General features: G+C 43.0%; 1 protein-coding gene across 3 annotated transcripts in view; it reads right to left on the bottom strand.

Annotated features, from left to right (window-relative positions):
• The window catches only part of fbxl17 (F-box and leucine-rich repeat protein 17), a 745,649-nt gene that overhangs the window by 690,442 nt on the left and 31,990 nt on the right, over positions 1–23,217 (bottom strand). The window lies entirely within an intron of this gene.

The following is a 23,217-nucleotide window of genomic DNA, read 5'->3' as shown; positions in this document are numbered from 1 at the left end:
ACTTGTCTTCACCCAAAAAACTGTGTTGCTTTTTTGCTTCAATTTTTCTCTTTGATTTTTTATTCTCCTTCATCTGAATCCTCCCCATCTCTGTTCATCTAAATCTTTATGTCCATATTCCTAGTTATACAAATCACCAGGACACTAATCCAAGCCAGGTTTAAATAGAGCTCATCCCAAGGGAACAGTTCCTTCTTTCTGGAGTACTGTTGCTAGTGTCCCATCAATCAAAACCTCCTGGTCGTGGCTGCAGACAACAGTATCTATTCCCTGGACTAAACTCTTCACTTTTCATTCTTTTTCTTTTCATCCTACTTGAATGGCATCCTGCACTATGGTGCTATGGTCCATTTGCTCAGGCACCCTGCAACCCTTGTTCTTACCAAGGTTGCAAGTATCTTGCACCTGTTGGTCAAAGTATGCTGGATCCCCATATTTGGCTGGCTCCAGTCATATCCTCCTGTCCCTGACCAACTCGAAAGATGTATCTCAATTTAGGAGGTAAGAGGACCTCCGAGAACAAAATGTCCAGCTAACTCTCCTCCTCTCTGATCCCTATAATGGCTGCAAATCAAACTCCAGCTCAGCAATGCTGACCCAAAGCTCCCCAAGCTGCAGATATTTACTGAGATATGGTTGTCCGGAATTGCAATGCAATTCAGATTCCCGTATGTTGCAGTCATGGCACACAAGCATCCCTGCCATGTCTGTCTTATCCATCTATTTAATTAGGTAATCAGTAATTAATTTCGTTAATTAAATTAATCATAATTTATAGCCTCCGAGCTTGCCAACAAAATCACCAGCTACAAGAGGCTGAAAAAAGACATTAAAAAACAGGATCTCCTTCCCCCTCTGAACTGAATCCCTACCTGCATCAATCTCACAACTTACATTTCAATCACAAACTGTTGTGATCTTGGATTACTCGGTGCTTCCTTCCCGAAAAGCAAGGGATTTTTTTTTCAATTGCTGAAATTGGGCCGTCAGGTCTCCATTGCAGCCACTAGATCATTACCCCACATGGGAACTTGTGCCTGCTGTTTGTAACACTCTTCGCATGTCCACACATGCATTTCAACAGCATTTGTGTCAACTTTGCTTTCTTCCTCTATCTACACTATTCTTCATTCAGTTGCTGTTTGCTCTTCCTAATTTTCTATGCAGCTCATCTCTCCTTTCTTCTGGCTATGCCCTGCTTGCCTACACCCTGAGGGCAACACTGCCTACACTGTTGCCAACAGTACTGGATAACCATCTAGTGAGGACATTGGTCTGCGCCTTGTTCAGGTCCTTCCTGTCCAAGACTTGGTCTCAATGTTCTGTTTACTTCTGTATTCAAAGGGTGCTTACAATAATCTGGTTGAGCAAAAAGCAATTGCCTTGAGATGTGCCCACAAGACTTTACTCTGCAGAATTTTGGGGCGGCACGGTAGCACAGTGGTTAGCACTGCTGCTTCACAGCTCCAGGGACCTGGGTTCAATTCCTGGCTTGGGTCACTGTCAGTGTGGAGTTTGCACATTCTCCTCATGTCTCCGTGGGTTTCCTCCGGGTGCTCCGGTTTCCTCCCACAGTCCAAAGATGTGTGGGTTAGGTTGATTGGCCATGCTAAAAATTGCCCTTAGTGTCCTGAAATGCGTATGTTACAGGGATTAGTGGGTAAATATGTAGGGATATGGGCGTAGGGCCTGGGTGGGATTGTGGTCGGTGCAGACTCAATGGGCTGAATGGCCTCTTTCTGTACTGGAGGATTTCTATGATTGTTTCTATGATAATTATGAAACTCCTCTCCACGAATAAATATACTTGCACTTGAATTGTATCGAATTGCTAAAAATATCTCCAAGTACTTCACAGTGAACTTGTTTAAAGTACAGTGGCTAAATACTTGGGTTTTAAAAAATGCAATTCAAGAATTTGAACAAGACCACATCCCCATAAATTTAAAATCTGCATTAAATCATCGATTTAAAAAAACGCAGGTCCAAAATTAAACTCTGAATAACTAAATATTCTAATCGTATGTAACTCACACTTATGAGCTTTGTGAAATAATGGGTTGAAGTCCAAGAACAAGTGGTGATTACGCTTGCTCTGTCATCTGAGTTCCTTTTAGTTCTAAGTGCCTACTATTTTGTGTAAATGCAAAAACCAAGACTTTTAATGGGAAGCAAAGGGGGGAAATGTAAGCTGAGAAGTTACTCTGGTCAACACACTTCCAAATGTCCTCACCAAGAGGTATTCTTTAAAACCAATAGGTTAACAGCTGCATTAAAATAATGGGAGAGAAAAATTTGATTCAGGTCAGAAAATATTCAGGTTGATCAGATAATATCTGTGGAGACAGCTGAGATGTGGTATTTTTATTGTGAACCCTTGGAGAGAACAGAGAAGTTCATGTTTAAGGTAAATGATGGAAATATGTCACTTGACCTGATGAGTATTTCCTGAATTTTGTGTTTTTGTTTCTAACTTGTACTATTCTAACCAAGGTTCAACATAAATTTAACATAACTTCATTTTTGTACTTTTTTTGTTTTAAGAATTACCAATGTGCAAAAGGAGACGATTCAACTCAAGTCTCCACTGACACTCTGACAGAATATCTTACCCAGGCCATCTCCTCTGCCCTATCTCCATAACCCCACCGTTTTCCATGGCTAATTATTCTAACCTACACACCTCCACACACTAAGGCACAATTTAGCATGGCCAATCCACTTTATCTGCACAGCTTTGGACTCTCTGGACGAAAACCTACCACTTCGCCTGCCCTGGAATTAGGATGGGCGAGGTTCCCAGAACGGAAATCTCCGTTGGCCTCAGGCGGGATTTTACAATCTCGCCCAAGCAAGGCTGTAAAATCCTGCTCTATGTTTCAATTCCATTCCTCCAGAAATAAACATTAGCGTTCAGCTTGAGGAGCCCTACTCCCAAACTAATTTAGCATTTTTAAACAACATACCTGCCTGTAGAATACTGCTCTGTTTTGACTGATGTTCCTTGGTAATTTAACATTGTAGTTCCTCTCTGCCTTCTTATTGTTTTCACTCGGTACAATAAGCGAGGCTGGAGCAGTCTCTCAAGCTGAAAAAGGAGGCCCCGGTTCCAGCAAAGGAGTGACTCTTTTCACCAATTAAAATCACAGATGCTGGCTATGGCCTTGGTTACTAGTAATCATGTGGGTTAGGTTTCCTAGATAAAGGGGAAGGAACCTACATGGGCAATAAGCTAATAATCTCCTATTCCTGTTGACAGGTGGAACGTTATTTGCTAAGGTAATAATGCTGAATATTGTGATTGGGCCCTCCAGTCTGATTGACAAGACTGGATGCGATATTGAAATGTTCAGAATAATATAATAATTTTACCTTGCAATATTAGCTTAGAGAGGACAGTCAACCCTCATTGACTGTCTCTCTCTCTTGATGTATGCATTAGCAAATAAATTCCTTTTTGTTCTTGCTATCTTTCGCAGTCTACGCTTTGGCTGAGTGAGGTTCAACAAAATACAGAGCACCCCAGGGGATCTCTGAGAAAATTCCTCTTGCACCATGTTCAGCAGATGACCAGCTCTGGCAAAAGATGTATACCACTGCCAAACTGATTTTTTTTCATCTCCAGAAGAATCCTACTTATCAGAAATAATAACACTGCGGGGAAATTACATAAATTATGCTGCTTTATGACTCTTTTGCAGTCTTTCAAGAAATAGCAGTTTGCTCTCCTCTTTCAGACAACACAGTGTAGTTCATTAATAGAGTAAGAAGTCTCACAATGCCAAATTAAAGTCCAACAGGTTTATTTGGTAGCACAAGCCACTAGCTTTCAGAGCGCTGCTCCTTCATCAGGTGAGTGGGAATTCTATTCACAAACAGGGCATATAAAGACACAAACTCAATTTACAAAAAATAATGATTGGAATGGTTATTATTTTGTAAATTGAGTTTGTGTCTTTATATGCCCTGTTTGTGAACTGAAATCCCACTCACCTGATGAAGGAGCAGTGCTCCGAAAGCGAGTGGCTTTTGCTACCAAATAAACCTGTTGGACTTTAACCTGGTGTTGTGAGACTTCTTACTGTGTTTACCCCAGTCCAACGCCGGCATCTCCACATTATCGTGAATAAATAGTGCAGTTACTTCACAGAGCATTGTGTATCACAACATTAGGTTGCAGTTTCCATCATTATGAAGCAAGCAATGAGTTTTTAAACACTATATAAGTAAAAATGGAACATAATTTATTTATAAACTGGCAAACTGCCTATTCTGAAGTTAAGCTCGGTGTCTCTTCCATTATCAACAAGCCCATCCTAATTCCAGAGATGCAGTCCCACTTTTGACCTTCATGCAGGTCCTGAACTCATTTATCACATAAATGAAAAAAGTTATAATGCAGACAATGGTCTATAGAGAAGTGATAGCAAGAAACACCACACAGACTGTATGAATCACGAAGCATAAGCATGGAAAAGCAGACCTTGGACAAGAATGCCAACAAAAAATGTTTCAAAAATGCTACATTTGTTTAAAGAAGTTATAAAGAATAAATTATATACAAGTTATTAAGGATTAAGAAATAAGTATTTTTGGCTTCCCCAGTGGACAGTGTGCTTCCAGTGTGATGCAGAACAACACAGATCCACAAAAATCACAAGATTCAATTGCAGTCTATGCTAAGATAGATGATTCCAGCCAGTGCAGTGACAGGGATGCTACAATTAGCCTCAATACAACTGTGAAAGCAAGTGCATGTGCTCTTCAAGTATTGAAGTCAATGGAAATAAAAATCAAGAGTTCTGGCTGATGGGCAGGCAATCAATATCACCCGTTTCACATTATAAGTCAAAATCAAAATTACTCCCAAGATCTTTGCACAGAATTTTGATCAGTTACTGGGACAGGTAGTATGAGAAAACTCAATAAAAATGCTGTTTGTGGAAGAAATGCACAAACTAAATTTACAGCAAGTTGAGAATGCCTTTTGACTCAAATTAATTTCACTCAACTCCTAAAACTACTTGGGGAAGTATGTGGAGAAATTATCAAGACTCCTAAATCTCATCAATATTTTTCACTTTGCCTTTATATCTGGGATGTTCTCGCATCTAGTTTGTAGAAGTGAAATTGTATATAATTATGTTAAATAAATAAATTATCTTTGGCTATATCCTGTTGGTATTGGCAGGATACTTGGTTGCATGAACATGCTACCCACACCTTTAGCTATTATCTATGATATCAGGCTAAGTAATTGGGAGTCCAGTCATGATACAGCTTACACACCTGACTCTCAGGTATTTTTAAAGGAAAACATGCACAAACATTATTCTGATCTGCCCCACAATCTCTACTTTTATTTTAACCTTAAAAAATTAGCAGGTCTGCAATACAACACAGGTGCTAAATCAGAATCAAGTACCTTCACTCATCTTATAGCCAATCATATATTTATATTAAAAGTCAAGTGACTACTTAATTAGGGGAAAATGGTAGAACTCCAGGCTTAATTGCCTCAAAATTGTTTTCATTACTCAGAAGAAAAATTATAGTTTATTGAAAATATCCATCAACTCTTCACCACATTGGCAGTCTGGGCATACAAATGTCAAATTTACATGCATCTGGAAAGGAAATAACCAGCCCCAAGCTTTGTGTTTACTTAAACAGCAAGTCCAAATAATTTATTGATGGGAAATACTGATGAAAGAAAATAAAATAGAATATTGTTCTCCCAAAAAATCAGCATGCTTTCTACTATTACCAACTTAGAATTCATCACTGTTAGATATAGCAGTAACGGTTCAAATATTCTCCACTGAATAAAATGAAATTCCAGCATGATCTGTAACAACAACATTGCAATCAAGTCATAAAGATGTATATTTCTGAATATTTATTTTTCTTTCCTCAAGAGAGTAATGCTGTTTTGGTAACTGAAAAACAGCGACTCTATGTTTCTCTGTCTCTCATTTAGCATATAGGGGGTGATTCTCCCAGCCCGCTGCGCTGTTCGAGTAGTGCAGCAGACCAGGAGACATCAGTGGGGGCTATTTCATGGACTTCCCACTGGGCGTCACGGCCTCCGCAAGTCTCCAAGGCTAAGATTCCCAGCGTAATCAGCTCCGCACCAGAAATTGGCACGGAGCTGATTACAGTATGGAAATCGCTATTTACATTTCATAGAAACATAGAAAAACTAGAGCACAATACAGGCCCTTCAGCCCACAAAGTTGTGCCGAACATGTCCCTACGGGTCATTAGCGGGTCTCCAGGCCTGCTGGCATTCCCCCCACCCCACCCCCCCTCCCAAGTTGGGACAGGCTACCGAACACCACTAGAGGGAAGAGAGGCCATTGAGGTCCCCCCCAGGAGGTCAGGGATAAGGGAGGGCCTGGGCAGTGCCAGCCTTGCCCCCTCGGCACTGCCCACCAGGTGGGGGTCAGGGGAAAGAGAGCAGGACATAGGAGCTGGCCCAGGGAGGTGGGAGGTCTGCTATCGGGGGGAAGGGGGGATTGAAAGGCCAACAATGGAGGGTTGCGGGGCTGGCCAGCGATCTGAAGGCTGGTAATGCGGGGCCACTGCACATGCACCCATCTCCGTACTGACAGATCGGCATATGAGCAGTGGCCCGCTCGCTGCTATGCTGCCAGAATCTCAGGCGGGGATAGGCCCCATCCCCAAATTTTCAGAGTGAATCACACTAGGGTACTCTGTGATGCACAGTGTCGGAGATTCATTCTGGAAATCACGCCAAAAAAACTAGGAGGATTTACTCTCATTTTTCTGCACATTGGGAACTTAGAATTTTTTGGGAGAATCCTGGCTATATTTTTTTAAAATCAATGCAACTTCCTAATGTGGCTAAGTTTCAAGTCTTTGGAATATCAAAACACCAAATACCTCAAATTTCAAGAAAGCGAAATGTTAGATGAAAAAGTAAACGAAACTCCTTCAGAATGTGCATAAATATGGCAGTGACATTCAACCCTTTTGACCACTGTATAACTATATCACCCATTTCGATTAAGAGATAGGGATTAAAAAGGTTCCAGATTTGTCCCCTGTACTGCAGAAACAATTTCAGCCATAACAGATGTCGACTTGGCCTATGTTGGAGCCGGGGAAATAAAAAACTGTTCCAGCTCCATATCCAGCAAATGCGACAAGTAAATGCAAGCTTATGCAGGTGGTGTTGAATGATGACAGACTATGAGATCATTTAAGAATTTATTCATCAGTGTGACACGAGTGCTAAAACAATCCTGATATCAGAAGCGTTTGGTGTTAGCACTCGTGCCTTATTGATATACAAATGATCACCTTCAGATAAAACGCAAATTACTGGGACACAGATTAATAATTTACATGCTCCTTTGATAGTCCTATATGATAACCCTTGAGGTCCACAGAGAATCACGGATTGATCTTCCTGTGGGGCTTATTGAGTACAAGTTTCTGCGTTTTATAAGGCAGGCCCGGGGCTGGACCTGCTTAACTATAGTCCCAGGCAGGGATTTATTGAGTCAACACCACAGTAGTGGTTTTACTTTGCATTCTGTAATAAACTATGTTCTTCTCCAGTTGGGCTTCCTGAGTCATTGCATTATATAATACCTGCATTCCAGGCAGCGTAAAGACAACAAGCTTGGCCATTCAGACAAAACAGGGCTGCAATTAAGAATTAAGTCAACTGATGAAACTTCTTTTTTAATTCAAAATTATATTTCACAAAACATAAAACTACCACCAGCACAGGTTTTCCCCTTACCCCATATCATACTTTCAGAATAAATTTCAAAGTAAGATACTCTGTCGGAGAGTCAGTGCAGACTCGATGGGCCGAATGTCCTCCTTCTGCACTGTAGGGATCCTATGAAAGTTTGAACTGTAGAAAAATTGGGGCATTTGGTATAAATAACCCTCATGTAAATGCAACTCAAACAAGCCTGGGTTTATTGCACTTAAAAGGTAGCCCCAGTTTCTGTTGCAAGGTTAGAGTCAAAGGTTAATGGAGCCGGGAGTCTGGTGAAAGAGTCGTAAAACTCCTTGAGCCAAATAAATTATACATCTGGGTTACAATCAAAAAATTGCAACTGTATGTAAAATAACTTGTTGCATTTGCATTTCTGATTGAACCAGCCCAAAACATGCCACTTTACCACAGAGACAGTGATTCAGAGTGAAGCCCAGGTTAGAAGGTTTTTTTGTTTCACATATGTTTGCTGACAGAAGCAAGTAGTTTAATTTAGGAACTGAGGCACTTGCAGTTTTAGTCTAGACATAGGGTGCAGCTCACTGAGTTGGGAAAGCTGAGAAAATAAATGTTAGTCAATCGCTCTGCATTTTAAGCAGAAAAAATATTAAATCCATCATGTGGAATTTCGGTGGGGCTCCATATCAGTTTGGACTTGGGGGGGGGGGGGGGAAGAAGCTGGAGGATTTGCTCCAGCTTGCAGAAATCTACAGTGGTCCTCAGAGTCTTGTGTATGGGAAGGCAAATGGGTGTCTGCCAGCAAAGAAGGAACTGAGGCAGTCATGATCTGTAAAGGGAAAAGTCCACGGTTCGCATAGCTAAAAGACTATTGGGAGCTCTTCCCACCCCACCCCCACCCCCCCCCTCCCTTGGAATCTAACCTTGGAGGATAGCTGGAATACTGAGAAGAATTGTAGTGAATCTGGAGGGCTGTGGCATATGTTTAGGCTCATCCCAGGAAATGTAACATTTGTAATATAAGGGAATAAAAAGTGGGCCTGAGTTTATAGCTTAAGTAATTCTAAACTATGGTGTTAAGTTAATAGTACTTAATTCAATTATATTTAATTTTTTATAATACAATAAAATTTATTTGTTTAAAAACTAAAAATTGTGGCGGTTTGACCTGTGCGCTCAGATTTCTCTTTAAATGTTAACAGTCTCTAACAAGATCGTAACAGCGTAGACACATTTGTCCATGTATATGTTTCTCACAGAATCGTTAAATGTTGATCAAGAATAAGAATATCACATTGTATTCATGGAATGCATCACAGCCATCTGGGGTTGTACTCCTTGTTAGAACATAGAACATAGAAAGCCACAGCACAAACAGGCCCTTCGGCCCACAAGTTGCGCCGATCACATCCCCACCTCTAGGCCTATCTATAGCCCTCAATCCCATTAAATCCCATGTACTCATCCAGAAGTCTCTTAAAAGACCCCAACGAGTTTGCCTCCACCACCACCGACGTCAGCCGATTCCACTCACCCACCACCCTCTGAGTGAAAAACTTACCCCTGACATCTCCTCTGTACCTACCCCCCAGCACCTTAAACCTGTGTCCTCTCGTAGCAACCATTTCAGCCCTTGGAAATAGCCTCTGAGAGTCTACCCTATCCAGACCTCTCAACATCTTGTAAACCTCTATCAGGTCACCTCTCATCTTTCGTCTCTCCAGGGAGAAGAGACCAAGCTCCCTCAACCTATCCTCATAAGGCATGCCCCCCAATCCAGGCAACATCCTTGTAAATCTCCTCTGCACCCTTTCAATGGCTTCAACATCTTTCCTGTAATGAGGTGACCAGAACTGCGCGCAGTACTCCAAGTGGGGTCTAACCAGGGTCCTATAAAGCTGCAGCATTATCTCCCGACTCCTAAACTCAATCCCTCGATTAATGAAGGCCAGTACGCCGTACGCCTTCTTGACCGCATCCTCCACCTGCGAGGCCGATTTAAGAGTCCTATGGACCCGGACCCCAAGGTCCTTCTGATCCTCTACACTGCTAAGAATGGTACCCTTCATATTATACTGCTGCTTCATCCCATTGGATCTGCCAAAATGGATCACCACACACTTATCCGGGTTGAAGTCCATCTGCCACTTCTCCGCCCAGTCTTGCATTCTATCTATGTCTCGCTGCAACTTCTGACATCCCTCCAAACTATCCACAACACCACCTACCTTGGTGTCATCAGCAAACTTACCAACCCATCCCTCCACTTCCTCATCCAGGTCATTTATGAAAATGACAAACAGCAAGGGTCCCAGAACAGATCCCTGGGGCACTCCACTGGTCACTGACCTCCATGCAGAGAAAGACCCCTCCACAGCCACTCTCTGCCTTCTGCAGGCAAGCCAGTTCTGGATCCACAAGGCAACAGCCCCTTGGATCCCATGCCCTCTCACTTTCTCAAGAAGTCTTGCATGGGGGACCTTATCGAACGCCTTGCTGAAGTCCATATAGACCACATCCACCGCTCTTCCTTCGTCAATGTGTTTGGTCACATTTTCAAAGAACTCAACCAGGCTCGTAAGGCACGACCTGCCCTTGACAAAGCCGTGCTGACTACTCTGTGCTATCTTTAAACTTGAGCCTCTGTTACATGGATATGAGTCATGATGTGGAGATGCCGGCGTTGGACTGGGGTAAACACAGTAAGAAGTTTAACAACACCAGGTTAAAGTCCAACAGGTTTATTTGGTAGCAAAAGCCACACAAGCTTTCGGAGCTCTCAGCCCCTTCTTCAGGTGAGTGGGAATTCTGTTCACAAACAGAGCTTATAAAGACACAGACTCAATTTACATGAATAATGGTTGGAATGCGAATACTTACAACTAATCAAGTCTTTACGAAACAAAACAATGTGAGTGGAGAGAGCATCAGGACAGGCTAAAAAGATGTGTATTGTCTCCAGACAAGACAGCCAGTGAAACTCTGCAGGTCCACGCAACTGTGGGAGTTACAAATATTGTGACATGAACCCAATATCCCAGTTGAGGCCGTCCTTGTGTGTGCGGAACTTGGCTATCAGTTTCTGCTCAGTGACTCTGCGCTGTCGTGTGTCGCGAAGGCCGCCTTGGAGAACGCTTACCCGAATATCAGAGGCCGAATGCCCGTGACCTGCAGAGTTTCACTGGCTGTCTTGTCTGGAGACAATACACATCTTTTTAGCCTGTCTTGATGCTCTCTCCACTCACATTGTTTTGTTTCGTGAAGACTTGATTAGTTATAAGTATTCGCATTCCAATCATTATTCATGTAAATTGAGTCTGTGTCTTTATAAGCTCTGTTTGTGAACAGAATTCCCACTCACCTGAAGAAGGGGCTGAGAGCTCCGAAAGCTTGTGTGGCTTTTGCTACCAAATAAACCTGTTGGACTTTAACCTGGTGTTGTTAAACTTCTTACTGTGTTTACCCCAGTCCAACGCCGGCATCTCCACATCATGACTCATATCCATGTAACAGAGGCTCAAGTTTAAAGATAGCACAGATTTATGGAATAAAAGACTTCACACTCAGTGAGCTGGAGCAACAAAATGTATATTGAGTTTTGGCAGTCAACTTTAATATTGACGAACAATACTGAGCCAACAATCCTGGTCAGAAGAACACAGGATGAGAATTAAAACAATGTCACACTGGTGCAAGTCGGGGAGGATCTAATGAAGTTATGGTCGAGGTGAAATACTGGAGTGGTTAAGTGGAGCTTTTTTTCTGCAGCCATTCATTTATACACCACAGCAAAGAAACAGGTCACATGACCCAAGCCATTCATCTCAGAATTTAGCCACTAATCTAGTTTTTGCTCCCCATTGTATTTAAGTATTTCTGTTATAAAAGTGTGTGTCTGTTTATCAGCTTTTTTAAAAAACTTTAATTGTGCATTTTCATTTTTTTGTAGAAAGAGTCCAGTCAGCTGGTAACCCAGTCGATCCACAAAAGCCTGACTTCCAAACCTCAAGTTTGCTTTAACACCAGCCACTGGAAGTGGATGATGGGGTAGAGGGGAGTGGCGAATGGAGCAAACTGCTTAACTGTTGTTGGATTTGTAGCCACCTATCCAACGCATCTGTTTATTTAATATCCTTTATTTTCAAGAAGCTCTCAATATCCAAAAGATAGCCCCCTAAAATCAAAACAAGCCCTCAAAAAAAAATTCTTCAGGCTCACAGGATGCCTTCTTAGAAACACCAAGTTGTTTGTCGAATCTTTTTGCTAACAATAATTTCTAGGATCAAAGAAAATAAAAACTTGAGCCAAGAGTTAAAGATCAAGTACATCATTTGACCAATAACTGATTACTGCAGCATACATGATTCAACATTAATTATAGTCCTTGTCTAATTTATTGGAATATTTCCCATCATATAAAACAGCATGACCAGCAGTACAAAAGAAATTCTCCTCCACAATATTGGAAAATCAACCAGAGGTCAGAATTATATGGGAAGGCATGCTCCTCAATCCTGGAAAGTCAATTCCATTCAATATGCAACAAGTATACCCACTTCAACAAATATCACTGCAGTATTTCCCTTCCATTTTATTACCAATAACAATTTTATGAATGTCACTGCAGATTAATTATTTCTAAGTAGTAGTTATTCAATGTTTCTGAAAGCCACCCTACAGATCCCCCCCCCCCCCGCCCCCGCCCCCGCCGCCCCCCACACCCAAGTGTCATCCAATACTCTGCCTATGTTGTCAAAACTCACATCTGATTAATGGTCAGAGAGATGTTACTGAAGGGTTAATAGCATTTTCACTGGATTCCAACATGGACTCCACACATCCAGAAATGGTGGAAGGGGCAAAAGAATCTAGCAAAAATAGTGAATGTAAAAAAAAAATTTGATTAGGCAGATCGACATCCCCTCAGGCAGGAGATCTGTAATTGTATTTATATTTGAAAGCCAGCTCCTGGTCCTACCGCTATAAAACTAGTCATAATTGCAGGAAAGTTTCTGCAAGAACCAGACAAACATTAAAAGCAGGATCATTGTTGGGCCAGTTTAACCCCATTAATTTCTACCTTGCCGACACAAACCTTGATCTGTTATCGGAACAGCGGATTACTCCAGAAGTGGAAACTTCAAGAGTGCATGCTGGAATTACTTCCACATTTTATGAAAACATTTAAAAAGTCTCTTCTACTCTGAACTTAGGATTTCTCCTCAGAAAACACCATTGCTCTCGCGGTACAAATCAAATTCAGTCCTGCAGCTAGTCAAATGCAAGTCAATTTTGTCTCAGATAGGTATTTTCTAACTATACAGCAAAAGCCACTTCAGTGCATATTTCAACTGACATGTTCAGTAATATATGCTGAGAGCAGCAATCTTTTAAATCCTATCCCCAGAGGCCACAAACAAAACTATATATCAACACGTGGTTTCACAAGAAGTTATCAAGCGAGGCCATTCTCCCATGATCTGTGAAAGATAGATAATGAGTATCGTCTTAAACAGGCAAGGCTTCAGTTTGCCCTCGTGACCTGCAATATCAATGGTGCTTTTACAGTTTTATGACTGGGAGCTGTTTCTCCAAATCTCTCTCCATGAAAATGGAAATATGAATACTTGTTCTGAATGTTGCCCAGTGCTCCAGTGTGTCTGGCCAACCCTAGTCTAATATTTTTATTCAAGTTATTGTGTGGCCTAAATAGATCAATCATTTTCTGTGTTACTAACCCAACAGGGCAACATCATTTCTCCAATTTATTAGCCAATGTTAGTTCAGTTCCTTATGCATTTCATTTGTGGTACCTTCACTGCAAGTGTAACAGGCTATATTCCATGCTGACATTCAAATCAATACAGCACAGCTAAATTGGAGGTTAAGTTCCTTCCAATGTTGAAAGTTATACTGAGTTTTGCTCGTGATACCTTGTCCAGAAACAATTATTACATTCACTGTACAACACTTGACGTGAATGCAAGCCAATTGCAAATGGTGGCAGTCGATGCATTTTGCGGATAAAACATATCCATAAAGCAGATGAATAAATTTCCCATCAGACCCAAGTGATTGTGTACCTGCCCTAATTGTGTACCTGCCATAATCAATCTATTCAGCAAAATATTAAAGCCTTGTGATTGCAGTAAACATTCAATGTGCTTGCTGAATTACAACCCATTGTCTCCAAATAAAATTTTCAACAGTAATTACTAAATTCACTATTATTTGTTAAACTAAATTTAATGGTACAATAAATAGAATTCTGTCTCAAAAAGTAAAAATTGGAGTGAAGCAACTGCAGCTATATTGCATTAAGAAACTTCTGAAACCTCAGATAAAAGCAGCCCTTGCACAGCTTGCAAAAAGATAGAGTGGGACTCAAATTTGAACATTGTCTGTCAATTGCTTTCAGCACCCAATTGTTATATCAAATAGCTTCCTGTCCCACAAAGTTTATTTAACAATATGACACTGCAAGTTAAAATGTAATAACATCCCAAAAATAAAGAGTTGCAGATGCCATTAATTTTTCATGTTGGCAACCACCAATGCTGTTTAACTACAAAGTGAGCTCTGAACCCCCATCTCCTCTCTATCAAGTATCAAAATCCATATCTGTAATGTGATCTGGTCCCAACCCTAAATGCTCACCTAGCAAAGATTACACTCATACATGCTTTCTTCACTCGGAGACTCAATCACTCCGATGCTCTCTTTGTGGATGCAACCTTCCAGAGACAGCAGCCCTCTATATTGTCACTGCGCTTCTCATACAATGTACAAAGTGGTCCGCCATAGATAACTGTGCATCAGTCGACCTTTGAAGCCTTGAAAATTCCTGAACAGGTCCCATGCTAATAACCTGCGTTCTTTGTGCAGGGCCTATTCCAGACATCATCAATCCACAACTTCACTCGATGCTCACACATTCAACAGTTGCCATGGACATGAACAAAATCTCCTGCAGGAAAATTCATTTTCAACACAGTTTCATGTTTGAAAATTACCACTGGCTTTAATTTTGGTCTGTCAGCCAATACAGGATCGTACCACCATGATTCTTAAATTCTTGCATCCAGTTGTTTTCCCTGCAACTGCTTTCAAAACTTGCCCCTCCACAGTTCAGGACATATTGAAATGCATGATGTTTCATCCATGTTGCCAATGTGACACAGGGTGGTCCTATTTACCGCTGTCAAATGATGAGTCACTGGAAACAGGTAATTTTGGCATTGAGCTTTTGGAACATAGAAAAGCGACAGCACAAACAGGCCCTTCGGCCCACAAGTTGCGCCGAACATGTCCCTACCTACTAGGCTTACCTATAACCCTCTATCTTACTAACTTCCATGAACTTACCCAAAAGTCTCTTAAAAGACCCTATCGAATCTGCCTCCACCACCACTACCGGCAGCCGATTCCACGCACCCACCATCCTCTGAGTGAAAAACCTACCCCTAACATCTCCTCTGTACCTACTCCCCAGCACCCTAAACCTGTGACCTCTTGTGGCAACCATTTCAGCCCTGGGTAAAAGCCTCTGAGAATCCACTCTATCAATACCTCTCAACATCTTATACACCTCTATCAGGTCACCTCTCATCCTTCGCTTCTCCAAGGAGAAAAGACCTGGCTCTCTCAACCTATCCTCATAAGGCATGCCACCTAATCCAGGCAACATCCTTGTAAATCTCCTCTGCACCCTTTCTATGGCTTCCACATCCTTTCTGTAATGAGGCGACCAGAACTGGGCACAGTACTCCTGGTGGGGTCTGACCAGGGTCCTATACAGCTGCAGCATTATCTTCCGATTTCTAAACTCAATTCCTCTATTGATGAAGGCCAGTATTCCATACGCCTTCTTAACCACAGCCTCTACCTGCGACGCTGCTTTGAGCGTCTTATGAACCCGGACCCCAAGATCCTTCTGATCTTCCACACTGTCAAGCATCTTACCCTTAATATTATATCCTTTCATCCTATTCGACCTGCCAAAATGAACCACCACACACTTATCTGGGTTGAAGTCCATCTGCCACTTCTCCGCCCAGTCTTGCATCTTATCTATGTCTCGTTGCAACTGCTGACATCCCTCTACACTATCCACAACACCACCAACCTTTGTGTCATCAGCAAACTTGCCAACCCATCCTTCCACTTCCTCATCCAGATCATTTATAAAAATCACAAAGAGCAAGGGTCCCAGAACAGATCCCTGGAGCACTCCACTGGTGACCGACCTCCATGCTGAAAAAGACCCATCTACAACCACTCTTTGCCTTCTGTGGGCAAGCCAGTTCTGAATCCACAAGGCAATGTCCCCTTGTATCCCATGCCCCTTCACTTTCTCAATAAGCCTTGCATGGGGCACCTTATCAAACGCCTTGCTGAAATCCATATAAACTACATCTACCGCTCTTCCCTCGTCCATGTGTCTAGTTACATCTTCAAAAAATTCAATTAGGCTCGTAAGGCATGATCTGCCTTGGACAAAGCCGTGCTGGCTATTTCTGATCATACTATTCCTCTCCAGATGTTCATAAATCCTGCCTCTCAGGATCTTCTCCATCAACTTACCAACCACTGGGGTTAGACTCACTGGTCTATAATTTCCCGGGCTATCTCTTCTCCCTTTCTTGAATAACGGAACCACATCCGCAATCCTCCAATCCTCCGGAACCTCTCCCGTCTCCATTGATGACGCAAAGATCATCGCCAGAGGCTCAGCAATCTCTTCCCTCGCCTCCCACAGTAACCTGGGGTACATCCCATCCGGTCCTGGCGATTTATCTCACTTGATGTTTTTCAAAAGCTCCAACACATCCTCTTTCCTAATGTCCATATGCTCAATCTTCTCAAGTCTGCACTGCAACTACCAAGATCCTTTTCCACTGTGAATACTGAAGTAAAGTATTCATTGAGTACCTCTGCTATTTCTACCGGTTCTATACAGATATTCCCACCGTCACATTTGATAGGTCCTACTCCTTCACATCTTATCCTCTTGCTCTTAACATACTTGTAGAATGCCTTGGGGTTTTCCTTTATCCTGTCTGCCAAGGCCTTCTCATGACCCCTTCTTGCTCTTCTAATTTCCCTCTTAAGTTCCTTCCTACTAGTCGTATACTCTTCTAGATTTCTAACATTACCTAGCTCCCTAAACCTTTTGTTGGCTTTTCTTTTCTTCTTGACTAAATTCGTTACAGCTTTCGTGCACCATGGTTCCTGTAACCTACCATAACTCCCGTCTCATTGAAACGTTGCTGTGTAGAGCTCCAGACAAATTTTCCTTGAAAATTTGACACATTACTTCTGTACATTTCCCTGAGAAAACCTCCTTCCAATTTATGCCTCTAATTTCCTGCCTAATAGCCTCATAATTGCCCTTACTCCAAATAAACACTTTCCTAGCTTGACTGATCCTATCTCTCTCCAATGCTGATGTAAAGGAGATAGAGTTATGATCACTATCCCCAAAATGCTCTCCCACTGAGAGATCTGACACCTGCCCAGGTTCATTCTCTAATACCAAATCAAGTACAGCCTCTCCTCTTGTAGGCTTATCCACATACTGTGTCAGGAAGCCCTCCTGAACACACCTAACAAACTCCTCCCCATCTAAACCCCTTACCCGAGGGATATTCCAATCGATATTTGGGAAATTAAAATCTCCCATCACGACCACTCTGTTATTATCACATCTCTCCAGGATCTGCTTCCCAATCTGCTCCTCCACATCCCTGCTACTATTGGGCGGCCTATAGAAAACACCAAGTAAAGTTATTGACCCCTTCCTATTGCGAACCTCCACCCACAGAAATTCCGTAGACAATCCCTCTGTGGCGTCCATCTTTTCTACAGCCGTGACATTATCCCTGATCAACAGTGCCACTCCCCCACCTCTTTTGCCTCCTTCCCTGTCCCTCCTGAAACATCTGAAACCCGGCACTTGAAGTATCCAGTCCTGTCCGAGATAACCAAGTCTCTGTAATGGCCACCACATCACATTTCCAAGTCGTGATCCACACTCTAAGCTCATCCACTTTGTTCACTACACTCCTTGCGTTAAAATAAACACATCTCAACCCTTCGGTCTGAGCGCTCCCCTTCTCTGTCACCTGCGTATCCTCCCTCTCTCACTGTCTACAAGCCCCTTTTATTTTTAAGCTAACCTCCTCTCTCCCAGTCACCTCATTTTGATTCCCACCCCCCAACCATTCAAGTTTAAACACTCCCCAGTCGCCTTAGCAAACCTTCCCGCCAGGATATTGGTCCCCCTGGGATTTAAGTGAAACCCGTTCTTTTTGTACAGGTCGCACCTGCCCCTAAAGAGGTCCCAATGATCCAGGAACCTGAATCCCTGACCCCTGCTCCAATCCCTCAGCCACGCATTTATCCTCCACCTTATTCCGTTCCTTCCCTCACTGTCTCGTGGCACAGGCAGCAATCCCACGATTACTACCTTTGCGTTCCTTTTTCTTAACTCTCTACCTAACTTCCTATATTCTCCCTTCCCCTTTCCTGCCTATGTCAGTGGCACCAGTATGGCTCCTCTCCCTCCCACTTCAGGATTTCTTGGGTACGGTCAGAAACATCCCTGATCCCGGCACCATTTCCTTGCCATTTGAAAAATCCTGATCTATTCTTTGACAGGACATGCGTGTCATTGGCGAGGCCAACATTTATTGCCAATCCCTTATTGTCCTTGAACCGCTGCAGTCCATGTGGTGTAGATACATCCACAGTGCTATTAGGGAGGGATTGCTCCATCAACAGTGAAGGAACAGCGATATATTTCCGTGACAGGATGCTATGTGGCTTGGAAGAGAACTGGCAAGTGGTGGTGTTTGTTCACATCTGCTGCCCTTGTCTTTTGAGGGACTAAAGGTCATGGGTTTGGAAGGTGCTGCCAAATGAGCTTTGGTGAGTTACTGCAGTACATCTTTAGATGGTGCACACGGCTGCCACTATGCATGGGTGGTGGAGGGAGTAAGTGTTTAAGTTGGTGGATGGGCTGCCAATCAAGTGGGTGCTTCGTCCTGGATGGTGTCAAGCTTCTTGAGTGTTGTTGAATCTGCACTCACCCAGATAAGTGGAGCATATTCCATCACACTCCTGATTTGAACCTGACGGATTGTGAACATCCTTTGGTGAGTCAGGAAGCCAGTTACTTGCCATATAATTCCCAGCCTCTCAATTGCTCTTGTCATGACAGTATTTATATGGTTTGTCCAGTTCAATTTCTGCTCAATGGTCACTCTCAGGATGCTGATGAGGAGGATTGAGCGACGGTGATGCCATTAAATGTCATGGGGAAATTGTTAGGTTCTCTCTTGTTTGGAATAGCCATTGCCTGACACTTAAATGGCAAGTAACATTTGCACTACACATCAGCCCAAGCCTGACTGTTGTCCAGGTTTTTAATGCATACAGACACGGACTCTTTCGGTATCTGAACTAGGTTCTGCTGCAGCACAAGGCACTTTCATTCCATAAAGCTGCGATACCAAGTAGCTGTTGCACTGAAAACTTTGCTGGACACGGGGTCTGATTTGGCCCACATCAAGTATATATGTACACAGTGCATTTAGAACATAGAACATAGAAAGCCACAGCACAAACAGGCCCTTCGGCCCACAAGTTGCGCCGATCACATCCCCACCTCTAGGCCTATCTATAGCCCTCAATCCCATTAAATCCCATGTACTCATCCAGAAGTCTCTTAAAAGACCCCAACGAGTTTGCCTCCACCACCACCGACGTCAGCCGATTCCACTCACCCACCACCCTCTGAGTGAAAAACTTACCCCTGACATCTCCTCTGTACCTACCCCCCAGCACCTTAAACCTGTGTCCTCTCGTAGCAACCATTTCAGCCCTTGGAAATAGCCTCTGAGAGTCTACCCTATCCAGACCTCTCAACATCTTGTAAACCTCTATCAGGTCACCTCTCATCCTTCGTCTCTCCAGGGAGAAGAGACCAAGCTCCCTCAACCTATCCTCATAAGGCATGCCCCCCAATCCAGGCAACATCCTTGTAAATCTCCTCTGCACCCTTTCAATGGCTTCAACATCTTTCCTGTAATGAGGTGACCAGAACTGCGCGCAGTACTCCAAGTGGGGTCTAACCAGGGTCCTATAAAGCTGCAGCATTATCTCCCGACTCCTAAACTCAATCCCTCGATTAATGAAGGCCAGTACGCCGTACGCCTTCTTGACCGCATCCTCCACCTGCGAGGCCGATTTAAGAGTCCTATGGACCCGGACCCCAAGGTCCTTCTGATCCTCTACACTGCTAAGAATGGTACCCTTCATATTATACTGCTGCTTCATCCCATTGGATCTGCCAAAATGGATCACCACACACTTATCCGGGTTGAAGTCCATCTGCCACTTCTCCGCCCAGTCTTGCATTCTATCTATGTCTCGCTGCAACTTCTGACATCCCTCCAAACTATCCACAACACCACCTACCTTGGTGTCGTCAGCAAACTTACCAACCCATCCCTCCACTTCCTCATCCAGGTCATTTATGAAAATGACAAACAGCAAGGGTCCCAGAACAGATCCCTGGGGCACTCCACTGGTCACTGACCTCCATTTCTGGTGATGTAGTAACAATTCTGATGATTCGAGGACCCATTACGATGCATGTTTCTTAAGATGCAACCAGTGACTGGTTCCAGTTCTCACGCTGCATTTAGTCTTGGGGAGATTCCTCCTTCTTCCATTCTCACACCAGTTTTTCATGGCACCAAATTCCCTCGTTGCGATACAATTATTTGGTGAGTTAGTAAATGTTATGATTTTTGGCCTGAAACCAGCATTGTACTTAATTCCTTTTTGCTCAAGAACCCAATTCTGTTTTTCAATCGCCACACTCCTTTAGCTCTATATGCGTGTATTTTAAACTACCATGCATCTTCTTGGTAACATGACCTGAATTGCCAGGCTTCACTAGTGGCAGAAAGTTATTCAGTGCCGGTAGCAGCAGTCCCAGGACCACCAGCACTGACTAACATCTGCCACTAGATGGAAGCCATGATGTGGAGATGCCGGCGTTGGACTGGGGTAAACACAGTAAGGAATCTCACAACACCAGATTGAAGTTGGACTTTAACCTGGTGTTGTGAGACTTCTTACTAGATGGAACCCAGTACTACAGTGAGAGTTCAGAGCAACAGCCAGTAGCAGCAGAACTGAAGAACAAGAGGAACAAAGAGCAGAGAGTGGGAGGCAAGGCCGAGGGCAAAAGAAGAGGCAAGGCCAGGAGCAAGGGGAACAAGTTCTGAGGACAGGAATGGAAACATTGTGCATAAGATCATGCGAGCAGACAGACTACAAAATAGAAAACAGCACGAAAGTGAAACTACGTTAAGTGAGTCAATGTTAAGTGGGGATTTACTGTACAGCGTTTCTTCGTAGAAAGGGCTGAATTAAATGCCAAGCATAAATCTAAACATTAATTTTGGTGCCAAAAAGATGGGATTATTTTATATGCCATGGTCTTGCCACTTCCAATCTCGTCTCTGCACTCTCCCCCATTCCTATGAGCCACAGTACTGCTGATTTCTCTCTTCACCTCTTCTCTCTTAACCCCACCACTGGCAACAATGTTTTCTTTTAGACCCTAAGAATTTAACTCTTTGGCCAAACAGATTAGGTAAATTGGCCATGCTAAATTCTCCCTCAGTGTACCCGAACAGGCGCCGGAGTGTGGCGACAAGGGGATTTTCACAGTAACTTCATTGCAGTGTTAATGTAAGCCAACTTGTGACTAATAAACTTTACTTTGTGCATTCTCACCCCTGAATCTCTCCTTTAGTTCTGCCTGCACTCTTGTCATGTAGTGAAATCAAATGCAGTGAATGCTACCAATACCGCCTTGGTTGCGACCACCTAACCGAACATAGGTTAAGTCTTCCCAGCCTCCATATCACACTGTAAGATGCATGAAGGAATTAACAGCCACAACAAAAATTGAAATTACAATCTCCAAATTTAGAAAGGTAAACTAATTTTATATTGACAAAGCTCCAAAAGCTGAACTTTGAAAGTTCTGTAGTTACAAAATATATGTAACAAGTTTTAACGTCATGAATTTTCTTACTTACAAAATATACTTGGCAAGCAGAATAAGGATCCTCAGTATTTTCTATTCTGATGACAGTTTTATCATTTTGGAATAAAATGTCAAGTTATGTACTTCATATCTTAATCTGTTGATACAGATAGCCCTCACTTTAAGTCGCCCCACTTGATGTTATTCTTTAGGGCCAGTTTCTCCAATATACGCCATGAATCATCGCCCCTCCAGATCAGTGGAACAGTGCTGCCAGGAGGTGTATCTGCAACACAAAGAACTGGCTTGGCCAATTCACAGATCAGCTCTGCTTCTACCCGACTTGCTGCCTTGCCACTGCCCCACTTGCTGCTCCACTCCCGCCCTGTTTATTACCCTGCTGGCTAGCTCCTTCACCGGCTCACTCCAAATGGCTGGAAGCATTGCTCGAGGGGGAAAAGAAAAAACCCACCAGGGTTGGAGCAGGAGGGACACTCGCCAGGGGCCAGAGGCAGGAGGTGGGGGGGAAAGACTATGGATTTCTCATTCTGTGGTACCTTATCTATTTCCCTTAGATTGCTCTAAAGCACTTTGAGATGTTTTTACTATGTTAGGCATGTTATATAAATACAGACTTTTGATGCTGGTGCTGGAAGCGTGCTCTTCCAAAGTTGAAGTCAAGACATTTTCAAACAGAGTACACTAAACTTTATTATCCAAGTTAGTTGCCAATGCTGAATTCTAAATGTGGAAACTATTCTCTCCCTAGTACCCAGCTACTTTGTTTAAGAGCGGCGGGAAAAAAATAGCCGACTTCTAAACAAAGAGGTTCATCTCATCAGATTACATGAATTGGTGTGGCTCCAGACAAAGCAAAGTCCTGAGGTAAATAAGGCACCAGAACGTACAAGCTCTGATAGCAAGTAAAAAGGGAAACTGCCCATGTCCCTGCCTTCTCAGATTGGAGGATGTGATGAACAAAGCATCGTAGCTGTGAGGGACAGCTCGGTGGATAGGATATTAGGATGTAGATAGGCTGGAAAATTGGGCAGGGATCCTGGATTCAGGATTCAATCCTGGACCGGGGAGCGGCGCGGGCTTGGAGGGCCGAAGGGCCTGTTCCTGTGCTGTATTGTTCTTTGTTCTCCTCAGGAGAGACATTCAGCAGTTGGATTCCTTACTCTAAACAAATGAGATTCCATGGTGCAACTGAAACAATCTGCGTTTATATTTCTTTTTCAGAGAACTGTGAGAAAGGCAAAAAGATCTGAAGCTTTCCATCTTGCAACATTCTGTACTGGATGTCAGAGTAACCTCCAAAAAAGTCCTGCTGTTAATGCCTTTATGACACTACGTATGTGCTCACCTACTGAACCACCAGGAAATCTGCTGAAAAAGCTTTTGAAAAATTGCATTCATTTTGAACTATACT

The sequence above is a fragment of the Mustelus asterias genome, chromosome 6 (genome assembly GCF_964213995.1).
Source record: "Mustelus asterias chromosome 6, sMusAst1.hap1.1, whole genome shotgun sequence".
Classification (NCBI taxonomy): domain Eukaryota; kingdom Metazoa; phylum Chordata; class Chondrichthyes; order Carcharhiniformes; family Triakidae; genus Mustelus; species Mustelus asterias.
Note: the sequence above shows the minus strand (reverse complement) of the source record. Positions and strands in the feature narration are given on the sequence as shown.